Source organism: Lepisma saccharinum, chromosome 1, assembly GCF_977018435.1.
Source record: "Lepisma saccharinum chromosome 1, izLepSacc3.1, whole genome shotgun sequence".
In the NCBI taxonomy this organism is placed as follows: Eukaryota; Metazoa; Arthropoda; class Insecta; order Zygentoma; family Lepismatidae; genus Lepisma; species Lepisma saccharinum.
In genome coordinates this window covers 214,280,234-214,299,396 of record NC_139229.1, presented here as the reverse complement: position 1 = coordinate 214,299,396, position 19,163 = coordinate 214,280,234, and the positions used below count along the sequence as shown (strand labels likewise).

Below are 19,163 nucleotides of genomic sequence, written 5' to 3'. Positions count from 1 at the left end.
GGGGGGGATAGTTTGCGAAAACTTTGCTAACTGGGGGATGCCATCCCCTTCATTTCGAGCAACGACTGTATGACTGTAAATGTATTTTGTATCATTGTTATTGTTTGTTTTCTGTGTCGCAACATGAGTGTCTTACTTCAAGCCTCAGAATACCAGAAGTATTCAGAGGTAAATATACGGAGTTGGCAACACGCACCAGTCCGAGATCGATGCTGGCGCACTCTGTCTTGCCGCGGCGTATGACAAGTGACTGTAGGTATGCGGGCTTCAGTCGCCACTGAACGTGGAAGCGACCAAGTTGTTAGTGGCGGTCGTTGATAACACGGTCTGTGCGTTTCGTGAGGCGGGTCTTTCCCTTTCAATCGAGTTTCCACTTTCATGTCTTTGCAAATGCGAGGGCCGGATTACGAAAAATGTAGCTGTGCTGCATTGCTTCCAGACCTTTGCAGATAAGAAGGAAAAAAGTGCAAGAGACCGAAACAAAAGTTGTTTGTTCAGGTGCGCGGTGGTTGCACGTGTGTTCCCGGGTGTAGTGAGTGTGCTCTTTTCAGTAGTTCTGCAGACAGAAGTTTTTGCGATATGATAATCTCAGCCACGACCCTGGAGCTTAATAATCATTTCTGTCTTTAGGTAAGTTGTTTATTATATTTCTCTTGTTGTGTTGATATTAACGAAAGTGAATTGTGGTCGCATCTACTGAAGTATCTGCACAAGCATCTTGATCTGTTGCAGTAAAAAATCGTTCCGTTCTCATTCTTCGTTTCTGTACAAGGGCAAAGGAACATGTCTAATTATTATTAAACCAGTCCTATATTGTGATTAATTGTAGGCAACTGCCATAAGACACAAGAACATAATTTTACTGGTTATTAATTCCGTACATTTGCTCAATTAAAGTACAAATGATATTGGGTAAATCAATCAGTCTTTAAACATACACTTACCACTGTAAAGTAACAGACAGGACACCATTCTGCAACTGACCAACCTCAACGAACATGTTTTAAAGTGTTCGCAAGAAACTTGTAGGTGGGTTAAAACTTAAATGGAAATTAAGTTTGAACCTGGCAATGGAAATTTGGCCGGTTTTCGATGTTACTAGTTTGATAGTTTTTTTTGTGTACGATTTTGGGTTTCCTTAGAATTAGAATATAAATATATTGTTTGTAAATTACGTGTAAGTGTTATCATAAACTTTAATGGCTTATCTTAGAAGGCAATAGTTTATGCACATTTGCATACAAAAAAAAAGCTACTTCCTAAAATGAAATCACGAATGTGCCACTAAGTAAACATCACCTCAAACCAAAAGGCCTAATTCGCCCAGTGGTGACGAATAACAATAAAGAGAAAAAGCATTTGTTACAAATAGCGTATGCTGTTTATCTTTGAGCTTCATGAACATGAAAATGCGCATGAATGATGGACAAGAGGCCAATGGAGCCGAGTGAAGGTACAGGCCCTTTCGAATTACATTCAAAATGCTTGGCAGTAGTTTTTACTCCATCTACCCTTTGTGCCTGTGAAATGAACCATCACCTCATGCATCACATTTTTTTTCCACAAATAAAACCTCCAGAATTCAAAGATCAATGCCATCGAAGCGAAGAGAATAGTGGTAGTGTTGTAGCAAAGATTTAGTTTGTCCTATATTATGCCGTTTTTCTGCATTTGACGCCCTTTATTTTTAGATAAGCTGGGTCGAAGGGGCGCCTCTCTTGAGCACGCCACTGTCCAGTAGAGTTCATTTCATAGGATGTAAGAGAAAAGGACACTTTATGCTTCGGGGAGTGGGGTGGGGGGTGCCCACTCAGTGATGTAGCCTATTTGTGATTTCATTTTGGGAAGTAGTTCTTTTAGTGGGTGGGGGTATGCAAATAAACTAAACTATTGTCTTACGGTTCTAAATACCTTGTAACAGTGGTTCTAACCTGGATCATCAAATCTTATAACATTTACACGTAATTTAGAAACTCTTGGTATTATACATTTTAAGAAAACCCAAACCCCTACACAAAAAGAGCTATCGAACAACTAACAACAAATACTCGACCAAATTTCCATTAAAAAAACCTACAAGTTTCTTGTCAACACTTTAATACAGTCTGAGTTACGTTGGTTAGTTGCAGAATGGTCCTCCTTTAATCCACAATGCTGCATACTTTTCGGCATGGGAGATCTTTCATGACCGAATCATTAATAGACACAAATGATTTTTCAGTTAAAAAATGGTATACCATATGCCTTCAATTCCATTTTTTAGGGGGATAAAAACATCCTTGGCAGGGATAAAAATAATTTTCTTTTGCTGAGGCATCCGCCCCGTTAATTCGCACGCTGGCCATGTACATGAAAATAAGGTACTTTAGTATTATACGGACTACCTCATTTCGGACCATGTAGTATTCCTAAGAGAACCAAACCTCACCTGCCTAACCTAACCACGAAAGCATATATTGAGGTAGTCCGTATAATACTAAAGTTCCGAAAATAATAATAAGGTTACGGAGAGAACAACATTTCAATATTTAAATCAATCCGCAGATAATTTTGTACAAACATTTCGTATACTTTTATCAAAAGAAAGGAAGAACGACCTCTACGGACACGCCTCTCAAGGAATTATTATATGGAGCATGTCCTCACACGTTTACTTTCGACATGTTTCTCAAGTGACAGTTGTGCTTAATGTGCAAGAATTATGACCTGTTTTACATAGTACAAGGAATTCTCGATAATTCGTGATAAAATATCGGCGTCCTTCATCCAAGATCGTTGATTCCCTCACAAGTGTGTGGAAGGGCCGCCTGAAACTAGTTCCCATGAATTTCAAGTCATGATGTTGCTATGTCCAATTATTGCAATTAGCCCTGCTGGAACAATAAGCTTCAGTGAAATTGAGGTTATTGGCATCTCATCGCAGAAAATAAAACGCATTGTTTACGATTTTATGTTTTCTTGGTGCAGTTGCAGTTGACTCTGCAAGTGGTTTTTGATGGACTACGATAGGGTATCAGATTCACTTGTTTCTTAGATGGGCAAGGATTGGCGCCATACGTTTCATATAGCATGAGACAAATATCACTTCACCTGGGTTTGTGTTGCGAAAAGGCAACATGTATTGTTTGTTCAAGCCTCTGTTGTAGTCAGTGGCGGCGATTAGGAGGCAGTAGCCCCCTCTTCACTTTTTGCCCCGGCACTATGACCTTTTAATTGCAAGCCTTGTCTACCAACAGAAAGTCCATGCCCTCCCCATTTTTGATAACCATTCGCCGCCACTGGTTGTAGTCATTCTCATTCGTGGTTCCGTTGCATTCCTCGATCCATTACCACCGACTGGCAACAAAGTGTTCGGGATTATGGGAAGGGTGGAAAGTGTTTTGCCCTTGTAAAGTCGGCTCCTGTGCCTTGATCTATTCATCACCGCAATTCAGCTCACCCGAGTCCTGCTATGGGCATTTATTTGCGACTCTCCAACAATTTCATCCAATCACCACTTATTCTTATTTATTTAAACGTTTTTATACTGCCGTGAACAGCCTTTGTGTCTTAATACAGCAGTTTACAAAATTACATTGAAATGCAAGTTTTTAAAACACAAGATATTTGATAAAATATACAGTAGAATGTAAGTAAAATATTTTTCAACATTCCCATTAATTGACAAGATACATTTCAATATAAACATTATCTTCTCGATTAGACAAAACTGGCATAAAAGTGACGTAAAATAACAAGAAATACAAATAGAAATCTTCAAATCTAACTCATTATTTGATAAGAATTGCAAAGACGAAACTATACACGGCATAATAGATTAGATGTGAACCTACGATCCACTGTACGAAGGTCGTCCGCAGGATTAATTCTTCTGGAGGGGGGAGGCAAACAAGGCATTCCCCCCAAACACTCCTTCGGTTTGATATTATCGCGTTCCTCCAACGATCTCTATCACTCTTGCTTGTAATTATAAGTTCTTTATAACCATTAACGCATATTACTGTGACTGAAGTGTAATTATGTGTGTGAAATATATAATTTTTGTCTGACATTAATTTTCCAAGGGGCAACAGCCCCCTGCCCTCTCTCTCCGGATGACCATGCGCAAGACCGGATTGACTAGGTACAACTGGCAGCAAATGTAATTGCTCTTTTTATTCTCTTTTCCATAGTTTCTGTGTCTACGAAACAGAATTGTGCTTACACTAAAGCATGACTTGTTTTCTGCTTTGTTGGTGTCTTACTTCCAATTCTCAAATCTCAAGTTGCATAACACAAAGCGAACGATTGAACATGGTGATGGACAAATTAACATTTGCGTACACTTAGGTCAAAATAAGTCATTAATTGCGTATACTGGCCACAATTCTACGAAAACGGTTTTTGATTCTTGTAATGCTGATTTCACTAATTGTCTTGAGTTCATCATACCGTCTGTTCTCAAGTTCTGTGTATTAAGTTCTTCCCTTTTCAGATCACCGTTGTTAGTTAAGTGAACGTTCTGATCAATACAATTAATTGAATGTTGTGATCGGTACAGTTCGAAACTAGCCCTTATCGGTTCTGTATAGCTAACGTATGTAGTATTTTTTTTTTAATAGAGTGTAATTAATGTCCATTAAGTTGTCAGGATGTTGAAATTTGATTTACATATTTTTCTATATGAAGAGAGAGAGAGAGAGTACTCACCCAACTGAATAATAACTGTTGAATTGATGATTGATTTGGTTATTTTACTTCGATTTTCTTCTACTTTTGGCTAATCGCGAATATGATGATGAGTCATGATAAAGATATGATGAAATCGATGAATGGATACTCACAAAGAATGATAGGAACCCGGGAACCCAACGTCCGTGCTAACAACTCCTCCACGAAGGTCGGCAACTGTTGACTTGTATCCTCTACAAATGTGTCGTATAAATTATAGAATCGTCTCTCTGCTTTCTTTGAGTTTTTGTGTTAAGTCCCCTTTTTTCTGAAACACTATGTGCCATTGTCGATTAACGAACCCGGAACCGCAAGATAACAAGACGACGATATTACCACTACGCCATCGGCGAGGCTCGTATATCTGCACCACGCAATTTGTATGCGTATTGAATTTAATCATAGTCGAAGCAAATGATCGGTAGGAAACAGAAAACACTGAAAATACAACAAATAAACATTAATAATTTCCTAGAATTTAACATTGTAGTTGACATGTGATACTGGTAGCCTTTTAGGATCAACGGGCTTTACAAATATACGTAATATTCATGAAATCAAATTCAGATGTCCTTGGTCATATTGACTTTGGTACAATTGTAGATTGAACACAATACGGTCTCAGAATTTATATTAAAATTTCGTTTCTTATCGCCAACAATTTGGCATAAATTTGTATCCTTCTGGGCTTGTTTACCTTGGATTTCGTGAGCAGCAAAGAGCTTTGGAAGGAGCAAAATATGGGAGGAAATGGAGCGCGTAGGTCTCCAAACAGGACAGAGGGAGTCAGTCGCTCCTGACTTGCGAGTTCGTTGGAGCGAGACCCAATAACGCTGTCTTGTTCTCCATAAATTGGATCCCACAAAGAGCGTTGTATCTTCATTTCCGAATTGTACGTGCTTTCGCGGCATATGGGGTTATCAACATGGAACAATATCGCGTGCTTTTGTGTTGGAGAAATCCTCTATTAGTTTTTTAAGAGCGTTTTTATTTAGGATTTTAAAGGGATAGCATATAACAATTTAGAAGCTAAAATTTTTGTTTACTGGGATATGTTTTCATTCAACAAAGAAACTTGCAATTGCTACACGATTTTTAAAAAATATTCATAATGTTTCATTATCATTAGCATTACCGTGCCCAGAATTTTCGAAAGCATTGTTGGAAATCATGTTTTAGTGTATTCACCGATTTTAGTGAAATGCCATATAAAAGGGGGCGTTAGAACCCCCTCCAACTCGCGCTGGGCACCCCTTTCATATTACAGTGTTTCAGCCCAAGACTGAACGTGATGAATTGCTTGCTTTTTTACTCCGAAGACATAAAATCCTTGTAGCATTTACAACATGAAATACTTTTCGTGGACCTTCACTGCATAGGTTCCTGAAATGTCGAGTATTGCTGAAATTTCTTGATTTATGTAATGCTCTTCCTTCCGTTTTCTACGTCGGTACATTGTACTCGGTGTTTGATATGGTCCTTTAATGTCTATCAAATATTTGTAGTTAGTTAGAAAATTTAACATGCCATTCACCGTTGATTCACAATCTTGTCAACAAAGGCTCATGTTCAAGTCCCGGACTAGACACGAGTGTTCTGTTGTTATTGTTCCTTCATATCTTTAATCTAATCGCAATTAGACTAAAGAAAGAGGCAGGGAATAAGTTAAAATAATGGTGGGGGCGATTAGGGGGACGTTGGGGGGGGAGGGGAGCAGTGGATCTCCCACTTGTAGTCCCCGCAGTAAGCCTTGGCTACCTAGAAAAAGTAAACTTTCAACTCCCCCCCCCGTTTTGCCACCCAATTCCTACTACTGCCTATACATATATACAGGGTGGTCACAAAGTGGTCGTACCTCCCCCCCTTTATTTTCGACACTATGATGGTTATGGTTGAATGCTTGATATGAACACATACCTGATGGTTTAAGTGTCTGGAACGAGTCCATGTCGCTTGCGCCAAGGCTTCTTATCGGTTCATTTCCGCCGGGACATATGTCTTCCTTGGTGTGGGTTTTCCCACAATCCGGAGTGTCATTACCGTCGCTCGCACCTGTGTTTATGACGTTCCACAGCTGCAGCGGTGTTTATCTTCGATTGAATAGGAAGGTGATTGGTAAATTAATGTAAGATGAAAGTATATATGAGGGATCTAGATTGGGAAATTAGTTTTTATGTAAAACTGAGACTTGTAAGAGACGACAAGATGGCTGAGAATATGGAAATATCAATGCATCGAAATGGACAAATGTGTTGAGTGTGTTCTTTCGAAGTACAGAAGCTCAGGCGATCTTCGAGGATGCCTTCGAGCATTTGCCTGGCAACGTCGAAGTCTACTTTGTTTGAAAAGTAACATATCCCGTTGCGGTAGCACTGGCAGAGACGATTCCACGCAGGTAAAACAGCGATAGCGAAAAATCAGGGGAGACCAGGCCGGCTCGGTAGCTCAGTGATTGTTGACCTCCGTGGGAGAGTGGTTAGCACAGCGCGCTGCAACGCCAGGGGTTCCGAGTTTGAGTCCCGGGTAAGGCATGGGTATATGTGTTTGTCCAAACGTGAGAAACTGAGAATACTGTAAAAATTGAAAAGTGTGAATGACGGGGGATACCACCGGGTAGGGGTATTCCTTAAAAAAAAAAAAGTGGTATGCCAGAGACCCGTGTTCGAGTCCTGGTCGAGCCTACATTTTTCGCTGAAAATTTATAAGTATTTGTTGATGTTTTGTAGAAAACTTGATTTAAGCAGTCATGCATCTCCCTGTGCCAGTAATGTAACAACGGAAAATTGGATGCAGTAATTGACTTACATATGCTTATCTTGGAAAGAGAAGATGGAGGAGTACTTTGGGGGAAAGAAATCTACCATGTAATTTTAGCCTAACCCATCTACGTCCCTCTTCATTGGTACTGCGAGGAAGGCCGAAACTTCAATGAAGCTCTCCCATCTAGGTTTATTGTTGGAGCTTAACCTGTTAAATGACTGTGCAACACGTTTTTGCTCTGCTTGAGGATAGGAAACGATGGCCTCCTCTCTTAGGGCACTGTGTTGCAAGGACGCAAGTTCGATTCGGGGTCAAGGAAAACCGCCGCAAGCCTCCTCCTCCGAGCGCCTGAGTATGGCGTGAGGGAAGTATTAATTGTCCATTAGCGTGATGAACAACTACCTGCTTGTACTAATGGCGTGGTTCTGAAAGCATTAACCAGGATATATGGACGTTTGTCCTGCTCTTCAGTTTTTCTTGTCGTTTTCTTCTTTTTATCCAAAGTAGTGTACAGTAGACATTTGGCTTCTTTTAGATGCGTTTGTGACTCATACAGAAAGTATAAAACCAGGAGCTTCGTATTGTAGAAATAATTTCTTAACTTATTTGAATGTTCTTTCTCGTATAGTTTACAGTAATAAAAGGTAAGGGAAAATGAGAATTACTAACTTCAAAATATACCATTACGGAACAATTTCATGGTGAGGGGTCTTGACGGTACGTACTGTATAGGGTGTTCAAAAACTCGTGCCCCTGCTTTTCTGCCATTTTAGGCTAACCGCAACGATGAGGATGAGTGGTGATAGTATGAAATTGATGAAAGGACACTCACGAAGGACATCCATCCCCAGACCGGGATTTGAACTCGGAACCCCTTGTGTCTTACCGCGTTGTGATAACAACTCGTTCCCCTGAATATGTACCAAAGGTCCATGCAACATGCAGCGGCTCCGATTACGTTTGGTGGCGAGTGGTGTTCGCCACACGGAACACGAAAGTAAACGATGGGAGTCGAACACAATTACTTTCCACCTCCCAGTTCAGAAGGCGTCTGGTATAATTTCTTTCAGGGAAACGTGTCACGGTGATGCGTCTCTATGGTGATAAAAATATGTTACCTTTCGTAAATACAAGAAATAAGGTTTTTACTAGTGTTTTGCGATATTTTCCTGCTGATGTATCGCGATATCAAATTTCCGATATCGCCCATCCCTAGTTTTTACCTATCTATATGTAATCAGGTATAACACGGAAACTGTTCTATAGTTGATACAATCTGTGGTGACTTCGGTCTCTTTCATGCGGAGCAATACTGTTTGCTAATAATAGTGGATAGAACTTAATGATTAAATGCTAGTTCTCACTTTTCAGCACTCATATTAGTCAGTCTAAAGCCATTACTTTGTATTCAGTGTTGACGAAATCGTTTTAACAGTGTCATCGTTCCCCTCAGTCAATCCTAACGCCAATATACTTGATACCTTGTGACAGGCATAACCTTCTTCAGCGAACACGGTCTTCGAACCAAGAAACTTGTAAACCAGCGTCGCCGATGAACATAAACACAGTGTTGATATGTGAATGGGGTAATTTGTGCGAAGTACAATGCACGCGACGTAGCATAAAGATCGTGGGTTTGTCATTTGTTACGAGTGAGTGATCGTAACTGTTCCCATACACTCACTCCCTCCAGCTGCAATGTTGTGTAAAGGTCAGCACATGGTTGTGAGAAATGCCATCACAAGGCCAGAAGGAAAAGGGCCAAGTGTGGGCGAGTGATTAACAGACGGCGTTTCGCATCGACAGCTCAATCTGAAGGTCACAAGAAAAGAAAAGTTCAAGACATTAATTTCATTTATTTATTATTATGCTGCTTCCTGTGAATTATATTCTGTGGACAGTGTGGTGGAATTATTCAAGGCAACGCAAAATTCACAGTGTACGGTGTCACTTTCTATGCCTGTGCTTCATGCGGAATACAAGGTAGGGTGTGCTACAGGTATACAAAAATACCCATATTATCTTAAGGGCTCGGGTGTAAAACATGGTAAGTGACAGTCTGATCATTTTTGAGTTACAAAGTAAAATGTGCCTTCATTCTATTTCCGAGTGAAATTGCCATGTCATACAATTTGCATTGGAATCCCTCTGACATTAGTAGTAAGCACAGCAAAAAACCAATATATCTACAGTATAGCTTCTAGTAACCTTTTTCCTCAATGAACTAAGAAAACTCTGTAAAGTTTATTAATTAAATTTCTTGTATAAAGTAACTCAAAAAGTTTTTATGTACGCTGGTACACTTCCGTGTGGGCGCCACTTGTAGCTCGACAGATATCCAAACGATACTCAAGCTTGTGCAAAGCGTTGATAAGCATTTGAGGCGTTATTAGCGCAACGATACGCTGTCTGAAATCATCCAAGTCGTGAACTTTCATCTTGTACACAACATCTTTAATGTAGCTTAGTGCAAAATAGGCTAATGGTTTTTCAAATCTGGGGATCTCGGTGGCCAGGCCCCCCTCTTCCGATCCAGCGTTCAGATAACGTTTCATTCAGAAACGTCCACATGCTTGACTCAACAGCAATCGTAGTTCGTATTTTGATCGTAGTTAGAAGTTTTGTACAGTCGTGGACACTTCTGGGTTTTAACGATTCCATTGAAAGTCAATGGGATTGTTACAATCCAGAACTGTTCGTGACTGTACTCACACGCTCCGGTCTATTTTACGGCACTCATTCGATCGAATGTGGAAGCTTATATATTTCGCTAAAAGTTATAACAGAAATTGTAAAGGATGCTTTATAAAACGGCCGTTCTTTTAAAGCAACAAAAGTGGCAGCTGTTCTTTTAACGAGACAAAGACATGTAATAATTGCGTAGGGCCTCCCCGATGGTGTAGTGGTAACGTACTCTCCTTGTAATCAAGGGGTCCCGGGTTCAATACTCGGTGGAGGCACATAGTGGTTTAAACTGTAGGCCCAGTTCAGATTGGCCTTCTGTGCATAAAGTGGACAACATGCAAACAACCATGATCCTCCTCAACATCTCAATTCGAATGGAATTGATTCCATATGGCTGTTATTTTTTATCTCCATTCAGTCAATCCAAGTTTCTAAAATGGCGTACTTTTGTTGAACAAATGACACCTTCACTACGAGGAAAAATTTCCTGCAGCAAATAATATGCTCGTTTTATTGAATCACCTTGATAGAGGGACTGACAATCTTGTTAGCTGCTCTGTCTCCGGGCCTGAATGTAGCACCCTTTTGGAGTGCAAATTGCTTCATGCTAAACTAGAATTTTTTGCCGAAGGAAGAAGGAACAGCATAATCATGTGTGGAAATTCCCTGATAATATTTGCCTATCCAAGTCGTTACGATAGTGGCGCCACAATGGGACAGGTTCCATGCAGTTGCGGCTTCATCTGATTTCTCCAAATGGCAGCGTGCAAAATGTTTTGCATAATGTACCACTAGTTCTGCGTATATGTCAATGCTTAATGGTCATGGACAGCAAAAAATCCACAGAAGAACCTGTTTGAAACGATTGTATGTATGTGTGTGGCTGGCTGTGAAAAATGTCGAAGATGAGAAGGTCCTCGATGGCGTAATGGTAACGTCGCCGCCTTGTAGTCAAGGGTCTCACATTAAACGCTAGGTCCAGTCTCTATTATCTGTTCTGTACATAAAGTGTACAACTCGAAGACGGAAAAGTTCTATGTTTTTCAGAAGTGGAGCTCAATGTTTTTTTCGAGCCCGGAAATGTTAATGGAAAGCACTCATGGATGTTACGAAAATAATTTTTAATTTTCACCTCAGCGTTACTTGTTAACGTGACTCTCTCTCTCTTATTATCGTTATAAGACATCCTCAGTTTTATGATGTTCATCATATCAATCTATCTAATATCACGCAAGATCTATTGATAAGAGATGCATAACTGTTCTACACGCTGAAGGACTTCATTAGGATTTTATCATTAGTTTCTAAAAGTAAACTTTCCAAAGGGAACTTACGTACGCAATAAATTATTCTACAATATCCTCAAATGGTGCAAATTTCTAACACTACTTGTGTTAGAATCTTGTTCCGAGACCGTGAAATTTTAATTCTCGTACCGTCCGTGAATTTTGGGTTTGGTTTAAGTACGTTAACCAGGCGTTAGTGGATGAAAAAAGTTGCTTGGCTGGCCTTGACCCTCAAAAAGCTATTGCGTCACGCTGTTCAGTTTATATGTATTTTAGATGAATTAACTTTAGTTTGCACACGAATGGGCAATAAAGCAGATAATGAAGAATTGAATAATCTTTCTCGTAACTTGTGGGGTTTATTTACTTCGCAGAAACAGTTTTTGAAACTCGACCTGGAGAACTAGGGAGTATTTTATAGGATAAACGTAAATACATTATCAAGTGATTTAATACTTATTACATTTTTATATTTGTTAAGTTACACCACTCGCGATTATCATAATAGATGAACAAATGAAACTATGCTTTGCAAACTAGCTGTTGTAAGTACTAAAACATGGACATTGTTTAGTTCCACATAGCAATGTACTCATTATTATTATTAGTTTATTTTATAAATAGAGAAGTTCGAATTAAAATAAGTAAGAGAGAGTAAGAGAAGAGTAACCAATCGGCAAAAAATAAAGATGTTTACTGTCATCTAGTGTACATTTTTCCTTTTTTGTTCACTTCAGAATGAAGATTGTGTTTGTAGTTTTATGCGTGATCCGAAACGAGTCGAAGACTGTGCACTTTTTTACGTGTTCGTGTGCATTTTTTACAGTCCGACTTCAGCCAGTGGTCCTCAAGGTCCACGCTGTTGGTAAAACTTTGAACTTCCAAGAAACACTGTTTACTACATTCCAAGGTGTGGCCATGTAGTGTAATTAAACTCAAAGTTGTGTTGCGATGTCTGTGCTACGGTCATCAATATTCTCTCAGTTTACGAGCTCATTAGATCCGCACCACCAAAGACTGAAGGAGAAGAAAAGAGGAACATAAAAACGCACCATATGGACGTCACTCTTCAGCCACCGCCAAGTGTGCATTCTTTACAGGCAGCGAACTCTGGCGTTTTTCTTATGAACAAAAGATGTACCATTGCACACTTTTTCCGGTGTCATCATGGAAACACAGCAATGAGTGTCGTCATACCGTACCATTACCGATACTTAACGATAATCACACCACCCAAGATGTATGTACCAGCTTAAAAAGAGCACCATTTCTCTCTTGTAGGGCGTAGTTTGAGTGCCTGTCTTGCCACTTCGTGCCGTTTTATTGCTCATGTTTATAGGTTCTTCGGAAGTCAAGCCAAGCTAAAATGGCGAACCAATTCCTTTCACGTTTCGTGAGCAGTGATGTTGTACACGTGTTTACACATGTCTCAAAGGAAGGATGTTGAAGAATCACCCTTCCTCGTTTTAGCGGTAGCTTCTTGCACTTGTCATTACAGAATTTAATCGAAAATGGCGGCTGTTGAGCAATTTCAATATATTTACAAACATTGATCCACTTATATATGTATAAAGTAGTTTTGAAATCCCATTCTACGTCCACCAAAAGAACCATTTCTCTGAAAATAATAGCATGCGGTGTCGTTGTTTAAACTTAGACGATTTGGAAAAACTTAATACATTGTATACAGCGGAGGGTATGTTGCGATAATTTACCATGAATACTACATTGAATGTAACAGGCTTACAGTGTGTCAATTGACATAATGTTCATGAACTGCTAATAGAGAAACGCATCAAAGAGTACTTTTTTCAGTTGCTGTTCCCTATGCTGCTCTAAAAATGTACCACACGATCATTTCAAAGATACTAGAATTACACGTGTAACTGTGCCAATTGATATACGAAAAATTTGAGAACGCACATCCATAATTCATTACAAACCTTTAAATCAAGGAAGTGGTAACAAGTTTCCCAAGCATTCAAAATAAAGGTTCATATGTAGCGTCACAGTAGACGGTCGCAACATAACAAGGTATACATTACGCCCCTTCAAATCGTCCCAAGGTAAAACCAGGATGCGGATAATATTGGTCTATTTAACTTTCACAATAAACAATGTAATGGATTTAGTTGCATATAGCATAGTAGGATAGTAATAATGGTTGCGTCGGTAGCCGAGCGTATTTTGTTTCCAAAGGTTTCCCAGATTTTAGCCCTTTTGTAAGTCTCCCTCTGTCAACCCCTTTATCGTCGTCACGATTAGCCTAAGGAGACAGAAAATTGACGCACATAAACATAAAGATATGGTATAGTTCGGATCACACGTAAAACTTGAATATTGTGATGATATATTTAACAAAAGCTAATATGTACTGGACATATAGATCATTATACATGATTCTACACACACTGCGAATCGAACGTGATAAATTACTTAACTTTTTAAAGAATTTCATGACTCTTTGATCTTATGTTCACGACACGTTCAGGACACGGAAAAAGAAAACCGCTAATCAGAGCCTGTGAAAGTGCTACGAGAAAAGACTGTTCTAATGAAATGATTATGATGAGTGTCTTTAACAGCAAGTCTTTCAACAGTTCTGATAATTTTCTCGTGTGCGTCTGCACACACGCACATCTTCCCGAGTTGGCCTGTGGGTGGAAGTAGCAACAGCTGATGTGCAGAAAGAGCGTAGTGCCAATGAGAACAAAAGTGCTGGTTGGCTGCGTGTTCACTTCCAAATTGACAGTCCTCTTGCACCCAATATCACGGAAGTGTTCCAGTCGCATGCCGCCATCGAGAGAAAAAGAAAATCTAATAATATTCACTTACATCTGCAAACATTTGGAGAAAAGTATATGTTTCAAGGTCGTGTGAATGAGAACGCGGAAATCGAAACAGCATATAAAAGTGGTCGTGAGTGGTGTTTCAAAACGGGTAATAGTAACAGGTAGGAGTAAAAAAAGTTGAGTAAACGAATATGTTTGAACACTTTACAATAGGGGTAAAAACGTTAAAGTTTTACAGATATGGACACTTCAGCTTTTTGCCCTTGCGCACATTCACCACAGATCTTCCTTCCTAAGGTTTGGGGTCAATGAGAAGAGTTCTATTTCGTTGTAGAATGCTAATGAACGGATCAGAAAACTGTGTAGAACGTTTCTCGTTCTCGTTCTCGAGGAAGCAAAGGAATATAAACACCCACGCCTTACTCGAATTCCGAATAAATAAAACCACAGATTTCACAGATAAGGTGGAACGCATAAAGTTTAGTCCATGAAGGGTAGGGAACAGTTATTGGTTTTCCGATAAATGACGTCATATTGGTTTGACACACGCAAAAGCTTAACCACACATTCGATTTTCGTTATTTTCGACATGGAGATTCTTAATAAACGGCAAGGTAAAGTAGATGCGATATTATCATCCGCTAATTATTTTACCATTTCGAAGACAAGAATGAAGAAATCAAAATAAAACGTTACTCATACCGCCAGACAACTGATGAAATAAGTGCAATAAAGTAAGCTTACAATTCCATATATATAAAGCATTCACTTTTAAATTTCATTTAAAAGTGAAAAGTACCACTTTTAAACATAAAGATATCCATAAATATACCTGGTCTTCTCCAGATGGTAAAACTCATAATCAGATAGATCATATTCTCATTGATAAGAGAAGGCATACTAGTATAATTGACGTTCGTACACATAGAGGTGCTGACTGTGCCAGTGACCATTATTTAGTAATTGCTAAATTAAGAGAAAGACTCTCAGTGATAAATCATAAGCAACAAAATCTAAAAGTTCTAAAATTTGATACAGGAAAGTTTACTGATGAAAGAATTAAGAAAGATTACCAAATTAAACTGTCAAATAGATTTGATGTTTTGCAGGATTTAAATGATGATGAAAATATAAATGAAACAGACGTAAATAAGAATTGGGAGCACATACGTAATGCAATAGAATCAGCAGCTAAAGAAAGTATAGGATACCATAAACCGAGAAAAAGTAAGCCATGGTTTGATAATGAATGTCATAATCTAATAGAAATAAGAAATCAGGCTAGACTTAGGTGGTTAAATAACTCTGATGATACAAATCTAAACAATTATAATAGAATAAAGCGAGAAGTTAACCGCACGTTTAGAAGTAAAAAAAGAGACTACTTGAAAAGCAAAATTAACGAAATTGAAACAAACAGCAAAAATAAAAATATCAGAGATTTATATAAAGGTGTAAATGAGTTTAGAAAGGGGTGGCAACCTAAAGTAAACTTGATAAAAGATAAAGACGGTGATTTTCTAGCTGACCCAAGTGATATTCTAAATAGATGGAAGAACTACTTTAATGACCTTTTAAATGTCCATGTAGGAGATAAATCAGAAGTGAATGAAGTACACACAGCAGAACCTTTAGTCCCAGAACCTAACTTGACTGAAGTTAAAGATGCTATTAAAAGGCTAAAGAATAACAAAGCACCTGGCATTGATTTAATACCAGCTGAGTTAATTAAATATGGTGGAAATTCATTAATTTGTCAAATTCATAAATTAATTTGTTTAATATGGAATAAAGAAGAAATCCCTCAACAGTGGAGAGAATCCATAATTGTTCCTGTGTTTAAAAAAGGTGATAAAATGAACTGCAATAATTACCGTGGAATTTCTCTACTCTCAACAACATATAAAATATTATCTAACATTCTTTTAACAAGACTAACCCCATATGCTAATGAAATTATAGGTGATTATCAATGTGGATTTAAACGCAACAGATCAACTACAGATCAAATTTTTCACATCAGACAGACACTTGAAAAAAAGTGGGAATATAATCAAAATGTCCATCAGCTATTCATTGATTTCAAAAAAGCATATGATTCGGTCAAAAGAGATAAATTATATAATATATTAGTAGAGTTTGGAATACCTAAGAAGCTTGTTAGTATGATAAAAATATGCACCAGTGAAACAGAAAGTAAAATTCGTGTGGGTATTAATATGTCTGACAAATTTACAATTCATGATGGGTTAAAACAAGGAGATGCATTATCTCCATTGCTCTTTAATTTTGCCTTAGAATATGCTGTAAGGAAGGTAAAAGAAACTAAAGAAGGACTAAAATTAAATGGTGTGACTCAGTTGTTAGCATATGCAGATGATGTAGACTTACTGGGGGATGATGTGAATACAATTAAGAATAATGCTAAAATATTTTTCAAAACTGCTAAAGAGATAGGTTTGGAAGTTAACAAAGAGAAAACTAAATATATGCTTACAGGCCGAAACCAAGTGTTAGGTAATAATCAAAATCTAATTATTGATAACAACTCGTTTGAAACAGTTTCCAAATTCAAATACTTAGGAGTAATATTAACAAATGAAAATTATATTAAAGAGGAAATAAAAAGTAGGCTTAATTCAGGAAATGCATGTTACTTCTCTCTTCATAAACTTTTGTCTTCTCGTTTAATATCTAAGAATCTAAAAGTTAAAATATACAAAACCGTAATTTTGCCTGTAGTAATATATGGGTGTGAAACTTGGTCCCTTACATTGAAAGAGGAACATAAATTGAGAGTATTTGAAAATAGGATCCTTAGGAAAATATTTGGACCTAAAAGGGATGAGGAGACAGGTGAGTGGAGAAGGTTACATAATTTAGAACTACATAATTTGTATTCATGTCCAGACATTATTAGAATAATTAAATCAAGAAGACTTAGGTGGGCAGGCCATGTGGCACGAATGGGAGAGGAAAGAGGAGTTTTCAGGATTCTTGTTGGGAAACCTGATGGGAAGAGACCAGTAGGAAGGCCAAGACGAAGATGGAGGGACAACGTCGAGATGGACCTAAGGGAAATTGGTAGGGATGGAAAAGAGTATATAGATCTTGCTCAAGATAGGGACAGATGGAAGGCCTGTGTTGCTGCAGCCATGAACCTTCGGGTTTAAGAAGGCTAGAGAGTTAGTTAGTTAGTTAGTTAGTTAAAGCATTCACGACATATTTCAGCTGTGGTCGACGGATGAATAATTAATTTATCTTCACTTATTACTTGTATTGTAACAGTTAGGCAATACATTTCCTATCCACGTGTTAACTTCATTCTACATCCTTACTAAGCCAGAAATGAGAGAGACATTCCCGAACTCTTGTTTCGTAAAAACGATCAGAAAAAAATATTCTCAGTTTCGTGAAACGTGTATGCATTGCACTTTACAGAGAAACCAAAAGATTCATGTACATTATGAAGAGTTAATACGATCGATTTACAAGTATCCTTGTACATACGTACAGGTGGTTTACTTAATACGAATACCAAGACAATCCCGAAAATGATATCGAAATATTTTTAAGATATTATAAGATGAAAAGCTGCCCAAGATGTGAGTTTCCCTCGGTTTTATGATCTCATCGACATTTGCTTGAAAGGTCAGGAGAAAAGTTAAAGGGCTAGAGATTTGAACCCAGACCATAGACAATAACCCCATTATGGTCCCGTGATCTTCTATGCGATCGCTCGACTCTAGACAACCTTTAGTATAATTCCTTGACACATGAAACTAAGTAGGGCAAATTTTATTAAGTCTAATTTTCTGCACGCGAGATCTGAATCAATGAATATGAATTTAACACCTCTTGATTTCAAGTTGGCATCTACAACAGGCTGTCGGAGAGAGAATTTGAACAAAATAATTACCTTGCACGTTGCGAAGGGACTAACCTCTCTTTGTTTTCTTCTTCTTGGAGAATTTACTTCGTTCATGTCATTGCAGAAAATAAGCTAACAGTTTATTATGTTTGTCGAAAAGAGGGAGGGGGAGGGGAGTTCAATCGATTAGTATTCCAGCAGAATGACCGAAGGAAAAAGGAACGAGTTAGGCTAGCTCGAGTGTGATACTGATCCACCACCATGTTTGTAACTGTGGACTGGATGTAGTGGCGCTAGTATCGAATGTTAACACACTGGGAAGTCTATAGTTCGCATATTTTCCGACAGTACAGTGTATAAATGATCCGAAATGTTAAAAAGAAAGAAAAAAAAACTGAAAAACAATTGTCATGCATCAAATGATATAGTGATAATAAAATAGTTTATTATTTCTAGTTTATACCAGTAATTATTATTATTATTATTACTTGTAGTACTTAATATTACATCAACAGAATGAATGCTCCCTTCATTAAAATGCCGGCTATGCCCATACACATTAGGGAACTTTCAGACTGAAGCATCAGGCGACAAGCGGAACACTACACGTGTCACGTGGAAAAGAACCTTCAGAAATTAATGCAACCTTTCCTACCATAACAAGCTGCACGTACCTCTTGGACTGGGCTGTTTTCTCAACATCGTGCAGCGTGTAGTCTTGGTCTGGTGTTAGCACATGCTCAATGGATACTTTTCTACATAATGGATGAGACCAGTGTTGCCTGTCGCTTCAGTCTGTGATGCTATGTTTATCTTAACGTGCTGTAAATCAAAGGATTCAGGGTTCAAATTCAGGCCTTGATTTTTCTGTGATTTTTCCCTCATCACTTACCTTTGCAAACATTTGTATTGTTGAAAATAAGCCTCATTATTGTGGTCTTTCTGAACTAATCTGATGGATGGTTCTGTTAATGGGCTTCAAATAACCACGAGACCGGGGCGTAGGTTAAAATGTACCGTGAAATGGTAGAATGGGGACTACAATGAGAGTGCATATCA

General features: G+C 38.4%; 1 protein-coding gene across 1 annotated transcript in view; it reads left to right on the top strand.

The window, feature by feature from the left end:
* The first annotated feature begins 283 nt into the window (after positions 1 to 283).
* ko (Stork-head domain-containing protein knockout) overlaps positions 284 to 19,163 on the top strand; it is a 330,525-nt gene continuing 311,645 nt past the window's right edge. Inside the window, exon 1 of the mRNA XM_083112049.1 lies at positions 284 to 630. The gene's annotated coding sequence lies outside the window, so the exon portion shown is untranslated. The remainder of the gene's footprint in view (positions 631 to 19,163) is intronic.